This window comes from Pongo abelii, chromosome 8, assembly GCF_028885655.2.
Source record: "Pongo abelii isolate AG06213 chromosome 8, NHGRI_mPonAbe1-v2.0_pri, whole genome shotgun sequence".
NCBI lineage: Eukaryota > Metazoa > Chordata > Mammalia > Primates > Hominidae > Pongo > Pongo abelii.
The window spans coordinates 68,646,813-68,655,963 of NC_071993.2; the positions used below are offsets into that span (position 1 = coordinate 68,646,813).

Here is a 9,151-nt window from a genome sequence, read left to right on the forward strand (position 1 = left end):
TCCCCCAAAAAATTCATTTGAACATTTGAAGCTCTACACCCCAATGTAACTGTATTTGGAAATAGGGCTGTTAGGAAGGTAAAGTTAAATGAAGCCATAAAGGTAGAACCTAATCTGGGAGGAGTTGTGGCCTTCTAAGAAAAGGAAGAGACACCACCAACCTCCCACCTCCAACCAATGCATAGAAGGCAGGCCATGTAAGAAGGCAGCCCTCACCAGAAACAGAATCAGCCAGCACAGCACCTTGATCTTGGACTTCTAGCCTCCAGCACTGTGAGAATAAATTTCTGTTGTTTAAGCCTCTCAGTCTGTGGTATTTTGTCTGGCAGCCCAAGTTGGCTAACACAAAGGGCTTTGTTACTAAGAGGGGCGGGAGTAGGAATAGAATATTGGCAGACTCCCCTGCACCCCACGAGTGGTGTCACCCAGAGCCAGAGTCAAGAGAGAGCCCCCTTGTTGCCGACCTTCGGTGGGTCACAGGATGGTGACTTCTTCCTTTTAAACACAAATTCTTGTTGATAAAGTGGGCAGGGGTGCTACTGGAGAAGCCCTCAGAAGTAGTAATTCAGAGCTGGTGCAATTCAGTTAATTTTAGGTGCCTATCAATGTACAATGCAATGATGTAGAGTAGGATTGGCCCTGAGGAGGAAGAGGAGGAGGAGGAGGAGGAGGAAGAGGAGGATGAGAAGGAGGAGGAGGGGGAGGGGGAGGAGGGAAGAAGAAAGAGGAGAAAAAGGAAGAGGAGGAGGAGGGGGAGGAAGAGGAGGAAGAGGAGGGAGGAAGAAGAAGGAAGAGGAGAAGGAGGAGGAAGAGGAGGGGAAGAGGAAGAAGAATTATATTGGGAAAGGGAGATGGAAATAAAGAGGAAGAAGAAGAAAAAAGGAGAAAAGCAAAGCTGGGTGGAAAGGCAGTAGCATATTAAACCTATCTGCTACCTGCTTCCATGTTACTGATTTAAAAAAAAAAAAGAAATCATGCCTGTAATCCCAGCACTTTGGGAGGCTGAGGCGGGCGGATCACGAGGTCAGGAGATCGAGACCATCCTGGCTAACACAGTGAAACCCCGTCTCCACTAAAAATACAAAAACAAAATTAGCCGGGCGTGGTGGCGGGTGCCTGTAGTCCCAGCTACTCTGGAGGCTGAGGCGAGAGAATGGCGCGAACCAGGAGGTGGAGCTTGCAGTGAGCGGAGATCACACCACTGCTCTCCAGCCTAGGCGACAGAGCGAGACTCCATCTCAAAAAATAAAAATAAAAAACTGAATACAGCCTCCAACCCAAAACGGAGGCAGACCTTGCCTTAAATAATTATAGTGTAACTACAGAAACCTGAAGGAAACAAAATCCAGCCATAAAGAAGACAAATGGTTCACTGAATCTTAGCAACATGTGAGTGAGTTTTGTTTTGTTTCGTTTTGTTTTGTTTTGTTTGTTTGAGATGGAGTCTCGTTTTGTCGCCCAGACTGGAGTGCAGTGGCACGATCTCAGCTCACTGCAACCTCTGTCTCCCGGGTTCCAGCGATTCTCCTGCCTCAGCCTCCTGAGTAGCTGGGATTACAGGCATGCGCCACCACATCCGGCTAATTTTTGTATTTTTAGTAGAGACGGGGTTTCACCATGTTGGCCAAGCTGGTCTCGAACTCCTGATCTCAAGTCATCTGCCTACCTAAGCCTCCCAAAGTGCTGGGATTACAGACATGAGCCATTGCGCCTGGCCCATGTGAGCGAATTTTAACCCTGCCTCTATGCACCTACAAAGAGGTGGCCCAGGGGACACCTATGCTGGGTCCAAGAGGGCACTGGGAGGAGAGGGAGACTTGGAGAAGAGGAGACCCCTGGGAAACTAGAGGGAGTAAGGAGAATGCAGGAACTAGGAGGGGCACTGAGCATGAATGTGAGCCTTTTGGTTGTCCTGTTGCTGGAAGATTCCTCCAGCCTTAGGTTTCAACAAGGCAGAGACATCTCAGAGTTTTCGGCTGACTCTCTGTGTGTCTCTCCATCTCTGCCATTTTTCTTTCATACACTTTACAAACATCTTCTCTCCTCCAAAACCTTTCTGGGGCAATTAGGCAATTCCTAGGGTGTGGGAATTCTACACGCTCCACATCAGCAGATCTTAAGCCTTTTGCGGGACGAGGGAAGGATGCAGAAACCTCAACCTTTTTTTGACAATTAATGAAAGCTGTGGCCCCTCTTTGCAGAAATGAGTCCACATGCTTAATGTGGGAAATTTAATTTCATGTAGTTCATGGGCCTGCAGATTTTAAATCCTTGACCTTGAAGGAAATCCAAGATTTTAAAGATACAAAAGCAGGGCCTTTCGACATGCCCTGAGGGGCTCTGGGTTTTCCTTTCTAAATTATTCTAACCAATGAGACATTCCAACTACTCTGTGTGATCAACTGCAATAAGTAACATTTCTGTCAACCCACCACAGCCCAGTGTACACTTGTGCAGCCTCACTGGAACTCTATGAAGGAGGCACTATCATTAGCTCCACTTTATGGATGGGGAAACTGAGGCACAAAGAGGCAAAGTGACTTGCCCAAAACCACACAACCAAGAAGTAGCAGAGCTGGGATTTGTTATAGTGTATTAGGCTCCAGGGTCTATTATTCTTGCGCCTTTCACTCTTTCCTACACTGCATAGTGACCTTTATTTCTCTGTACACTGAAGCCACAGATACCTGCCTTTCTCCCCAGATGCAGGTGTCAGACCCCACCCAGTGGTGTGCTGGCATCAGCTCCTACTGGCTCCCAACAGCCATTTGTGCACATCTCTTCCCAGCTCCTCATTCAGTGATGTTACGTCAGTGGCTTGAAATCAGCCGTGGTGGGAGTATTTACACCACAGCAATGGGCAAGTACCACAAATGGAAGTTTCCCCCCCACCAAAGAGCTGTTTGTTCACCATTTACCAGCTCATCACTGGCCCCACCTGTTCTAGTCCAAATGGCTCCAACCTGCAGATCCAGCTATCCAGGCCCCGAATCAGTGGCCCCTCCCTGCCAGTGAGGAGGACTTGGACATGGTCTGCTGTCCCCAGGATTAGTGTGTAGGGTATTTAGGGTGAGTGTAATCTTCCTCTCTGACCCCACTGTCTGTGGGCCACTTCCAACTGCCCTCAGTACCTCTCCTCTGCTGGAAACCAAGCCTGCTCATGTGGTGTCCTGGACCCCTTCTCCCACATAGATCCAGATCCTTTACACCAGAGGAAACTGAGCGCTGTGGGATGATTCTGGCAGCCCATCTGATGCAGAGAGCCCTCGGCTGCCTGGAAGCCCCTGAAGTCTGCCACATTTTACCCCTGACATTGTACCGTTGGCTATAGGCTCCTGCCAGCCAGATCTGGTTTAACCCAGCCACTTTGGGCTTAGCAAACAGCCAGCCCCTCACCCTCACCCCATTGGACACCAGCCCTGTTCCCTCTCCTCCACCTTCTGGGAGCACCCAGCAAAACCCAGCCCTAACTCAACTCATTTGTGACAAGGCACATCCTCTGACCCATGTCCACAGAGAACCTCCATCTGACAACAAGGATTCCGATGGACCAGGCCTAGTGTGAAACCTGCCCTGATCCACTCTTACCAGACAGAATATCAAGAAAGAAATTGGATTATGACTATGGATACCATTTAGTGAGCACTTTATGTGTGCCAAATACTTTATGTAGTGCTTTCTCTACATTATCTTTTTATATCTTCACAAGACCTGTAGGAGATAAGTAGCTACAGTAACCTCATGTTACAAAAGAGAAAACTGAGACTCAGAGAGGTTAAACAGTATGCCTGAAGTCCCACAGCTGAAAAGTGTTGGGGCTGAAATTCAAAGCTGGGTCTGTCTCATTCTAAAGCTCTTGCCAATAAAACCTGTGCACTTCCACTCACAGATTCTGCACTCAGAGCAAACAGAATGTTCACAGCTTCTCCTTCCCCAGGTCCCAGGGAAGTGTGAGGAGGGCAGCACCCCTCAGTTACTCCAGGATTCTCTGGGGAAGACCTCAAGGCCAGAGGGAAGACAACCCTGATCACCTGTGGCAAGAACAGTGCCCAGACAGAGTTGTGAGCCTCCAGCCATGGAGAGTGAGTGTTCACTGGCAAGCACATATTGAGCACTTGCTGCATGCACAGCATTATCTTAGGCGTGGAGGCAATGGGAAGATGACCAGGACAGGGTCTCTGCCCTCAAATAACTTACTGTCCAGTCTAGTGGGTCATGGAGACAACTGTTGCCTTAAGGCGGGCTGTGATGAGGGATATAATCAGTGGAGGCCCAGGATGAACTCCAATAGAAACACGTGAAAGTCATCAGGGAGGAGGCAGCACTTGATCTGGGCTTGGATGATGAGTAGGCATTTGATGGCTAGAAAATGGCAGATGTGGGGATCCAGGAGGAAGGACCAGCAGGATCAAAGGGATGGAAGCAGGAAAGATGGTGTCTTGTTCTTCAATAAGCAATAGGGAGCCATTAGAGGTCTTTGACCAGAGGAAGAACATTATGGGATGGAACAATGAGAGACTGGATATAAAGAAACCAATGTGGAGGTCATATAGTTAAGAGGGAGAAAGTGAGAGCTGGAAACAAGGGAGAAGCTGCAGGACAGGCAAAGCAAGGACAGTTCCAGGAAGCAGTGAGAAGGTAGAATGAATGGACTCTACCTGGTGAATGGCTAAGCTGGAATGGACAGCAGGAAGGCGAAGAAGATCCTGAGGCCTTTAGACTCAGGTATTGGGCTACACAATGGTAAAACAAATACAGGGACCTAAATCAGAAAGATGTTTCTCTCTCAGGTAATGGTCTCCATGGCTACTCTGCTTCATGATGTCATTCAGGGGCCCAGGTTCTTTCCATCTTGGAGCTCCTTTGTCCCCTAGGATATTGTGCTCATTCTTTTGATCAAATCTGGGCATATTCCAGCCACAGAAGGGTAGAGGGAGGAAGAAGCGCACAGTGTCCTTTCAAACAGATGAGAAAGAAGTTGCTCGTAGTCACGTGGCTACACCCAGCTGCAAGAAAGGCTGTGAAATGTAGTTTCTGGCTTCATCTCCAGTCTCTCATTGTTCCATGTACCAGGAGAAATGGGGGAATGGATGAAGTAGAACCCACGCATGGGTACCTGGAAGAAATTCTAGAGGGAGAGCAGGCTTTGGCAGGGAGACAGAGTTTTATATGGCTTGAGTTTCTGATGTCTGCGTCGCGTCAGGGCTGGAGCTGTAAATTTGTGAATTGTATACAGAGAAGAGAAAGCTGAAACCTGGGGTGTAAGTGATGTGTACCCAAGGAGAAAAAAAACAGAAGAAGAAAGCTAGAGTAAGGGTGGAGGCTGAAACTCATGAGGAAGGTTTATGAAGAACAGTCATTCTGCCAGTTGTATTTTCCAATCATTGGTGCCACCAATATATCCCATCCCATATACTCTTCTCACACTATGGAGCTGACACTCCTTCCTCAACTATGGTTGGAGTGGAAGTGATGCCATGGGACTTCCAAGGCTAAGTTGTAACCAGTGAAACAGCTTCCTCTGGAAATGCGCACCTCTGGGACCCAGTCACCATGCTGTGAGGAAGCCATGCAGCCACAGGACAAGCCATGTGGGAGTGTTCTGGCCAACAGCCCCAGCTGAAGCCAACAGCAGTGTCAAGTGCCAGCCACATGAGTGAACGAGGTTCAGACAACTCCTGGCCCAGCCTTTGGGCTGCCCCAGCTGACCAAAATGGAGCAGAGCAAGATGAGCCCTCCCCACTAAGCCTCACCGAAATTGCCAATTTGTGAATAAAATAAAAGTTGGGCTTGTTTTTAAGCCCCTTGATTTGAGACTCTTTTTCTTGTAGCAGTAGATAACTGAGACGGGCCAGAATCCCTTTTCCCATCCCAAGAGAATGTGCCCAGCCACACAGAAGAGGGGTGACCTGGGTGACCTTCTTGTGTGTCTCCTGATTGGCCTTTCTCCAGCCGTAGCAAGTCCCTCTATCCATGTTTCTGGTTCTCAGCTCACTGCCTTGCTGGCCTCTGGGTCCCTAAGATGGCCACCTCTTTGTCCCTCCCCTAGGCTCTGCCCTTGGCGTGGCCCCATAGGGAACCCCCTTAAAAGGACATTCCCAGCTCCCCATCCCTCATCTATCTCCATCTCGAGAAGGTTGGTCTGGTAGCAGAGAACTGGGAGGATAGCATGGGGTCTCAGCATCAAGGACAGAAATGTGTCCGAGTTCCCTTTGAGCATCTGTGTGAGGAAAAACATCAGACTTGGAGAGGCAGAGGGATGAAAGTCAGCGAGGAAGACTCGAGACCAACAGGTAGGCCCAGGAGGCTGGGGACAGGGAGGTGGCCAGAGGCATCACCTCCTTTGGGGACAAGAGACCTCAGAGGAAAACTGGCTCAAGAGGGAATGTGGCCCCAGTGTGGGGACTCAGGTTCCTCAAACACTGAGCATGCCCCCAACCAGGTGGGGGCTTTGGGGAGGTGCACAGGGCTCCATGGCCAGAGCATCATTTGGGTGCTGGGCTGCAGGGCTACAGGGCTGTGTCCCTGCTAGGGGCCTGGCTGGGTAGCTACCCAGCTAGGGGCTAGGAGTGAGGATGTGGCAAGGGAGGTGTGTCCATGTGGCACTTGCCTTGATGTAAGAGTGCTACTTGACCTATCTCTGAGTGTGGCATGGGGCTATCTGTGGAGGCCAGCCTGTGATGGGGGACAAACTTACTTTTGGACAAGCCCAAGTGACACTCCATGTGTGTATGAGTGTGTGCTGGTGCCTGTGTGAGTCCATATGGGAAAGTGTGTATGAGTGTGTGTGTGTGTGTTTGTGAATTTGTATGTGATCATATATCTGAGTTCATGGGTTTATGTGTGTTGTGTGAGTCTGTGTGTGCGTGTGTGAGATTATCAGTGCGTGTATGCGCATGTGTGTGTGTCTGTCTGCACCATCACCAGGAGGGAGGGAGAAAGGGGGGCTGGAATCCAGGGCCCTCAGTGTTCTCAGACAGGAGCACCCACCACACAGAGCTGACCGCATCCCCTGCCCCACACCTCCCAGCACCTGAGCTGAGGCCTGCCTTGGGAGCAAGCCCCACAGGCCTTCCAGTCCCCACAGGAACCAGACTCGTCCTAAACTTCCATCACAGCTCCAGAGCACCTCCTCCTGGAGGCTTTGAGGTCTCCTAATCACCTTTGAAGAATGGACTGATGACTACACACCCTGAGAGTTCAGCACAAGGACTAGTGCCTGCCAGGGCAAGGGTCTGGCCATTGATCAAATAGCTGGCATGCTGATTGACCAATAGATCAGTTAAACAGCCAACAGACTGCCAGACCAATGACTGATGGACACAGACTGGCAGTCGCCCTGGTTGAGAACAGAGTTTATCCCCACTAACTTAGCACAGGGCTGGCTCATTCATGTTCAGTGAATGGCTGATCAATGAACAGATAGCAAATGAAATGGTGGAGTAAGAAGTATCTGAGCACCTGGCCAAGGGCCCAAGCATGTGAGTGGTTAGTTGATTTAACTACCGAAGAGCTGATTGAGTGACTAAGTGACCAGGAGACAGAGCGGCTGAGTCACAAAATGACTCCAAGATTGCCTGGTTGAGGGTATGAATGGATGGCCCACAATGCTCAGGAAATGCTGGGGTCTGAGGGGCAGAGATTGCAGTCACCAATACATGCTCTGGTGGGATGACCTCTGCCCTGGTCTTCCAGGACCCTGGAGGTCCGAAAATCCCAGAAAAGAAAGCAGAAGTGGGGGGAAGCTCAGGCAAGAGGAGCTGGAGCCTTAGAGGAAGAGGATTGGACCTCTGGTAGACATCAGGAGGAATGGGGGCTGAGGAGCACCCTAGTATAGAGTTTGCTGCTCAAAAAGTTCTGGTTTTTCCCCAGCCCTAGATGGATGGGTGCTCTGTCAAGAGGCTGCAGAGTGTGTGCTGGGATGGGGAAGAATCCGTTTGAGAAAAATCACGAGGACTCATGTGTAAAAGCCCAACCTTCTCCCAGGTTACATGATGAGGACCATGGGCCCCTCGGACTTCCAACCCAGTGTCCTGACATCAAGAGCAAGTCAAGAGCTGCAGCCACAGCTGAACCTTCAACCAGAGAATCCAGAACAGTGTGTTAGGAAGCCTAGGGGAAGAAAGGCAGATATCAGTAAGAAGGATGCAGGCTGGACAGTGCTGGTCCTGAATTGCCCCGGAAGAGAGAGATCATGCATCCCTAGAACATGAGGTCAGAGGAGGAAGTAAGCTGGACCTGTGGCACCAGCTCCCAGAGAAAGAGGAGGCTCCATAGGCAGTTCTTACCAAGAGGATGTCGATTCCATTCTCCAACACCCACTACTGAATTCTGCAAGGATTTGGGAGTCTTCTTGAAGAGCTGACCCACGAGATTCTGAGAGAGCAACCAGATAATATACAGCTTTTTCAGCAGCATATTTTGAGAGCTTTCCAGAGAAAAGAGAGAAAACCACTTTTGATCCAGCAGAATGGGGGACTCAGGTAGAAGACCGCTTCTAGAACAGTCATGCATTCGAGGAGCAAGAACCACCTGAGAAATGTGATCCTAAACAAGAAAACTCTCCAATATCTGGGAAGGAGGAAGAGACACCAGTCACCATCTTAGACTCTTCTGAGGAAGACAAGGAAAAAGAAGAGGTTGCTGCTGTCAAAATCCAAGCTGCCTTCTGGGGACACACAGCCAGAGAGGAGGTAAAGAGAATGGAAACAGACAGTCTCCGACATGAGGAAACAGAGGAAAACAAGTGAGGACACTGCTTTTACCTCCAGGAAACATGAAAAATAATCCAAACCCATCAGCCTTGTTGTTGTTGCCATTTTTTCCTTAGTAAGGAAGATTTGATGTTGTGAAATAACATTTGTTGCTGTTGTGAAAATCTGTCATGAGCATTTGTTTAATTAAACATACCACTGAAACATGAAAAAAAAAAAAAGTATGACTCCCTCATACTTTAAGGGAGTATTTGACTACCACCATTTTGGTGCATGGCTGAACTGAATTATGGGTTTGTTTATTAGAATTAGGTTCTGTAGGCCGGGCATGGTGGCTCACGCCTATAATCTCAGCACTTTGGGAGGCCAAGGCAAGTGGATCACTTGAGGTCAAGAGTTCAAGACTAGCCTGGCCAACATGGTAAAACCCTGTCTCT

General features: G+C 49.3%; 1 pseudogene; it reads left to right on the forward strand.

Annotated features, from left to right (window-relative positions):
- Positions 1–7,309: 7,309 nt before the first annotated feature.
- Positions 7,310–8,905, forward strand: LOC134762054 (sperm surface protein Sp17-like; annotated as a pseudogene).
- The last annotated feature ends 246 nt before the right edge of the window (positions 8,906–9,151 follow it).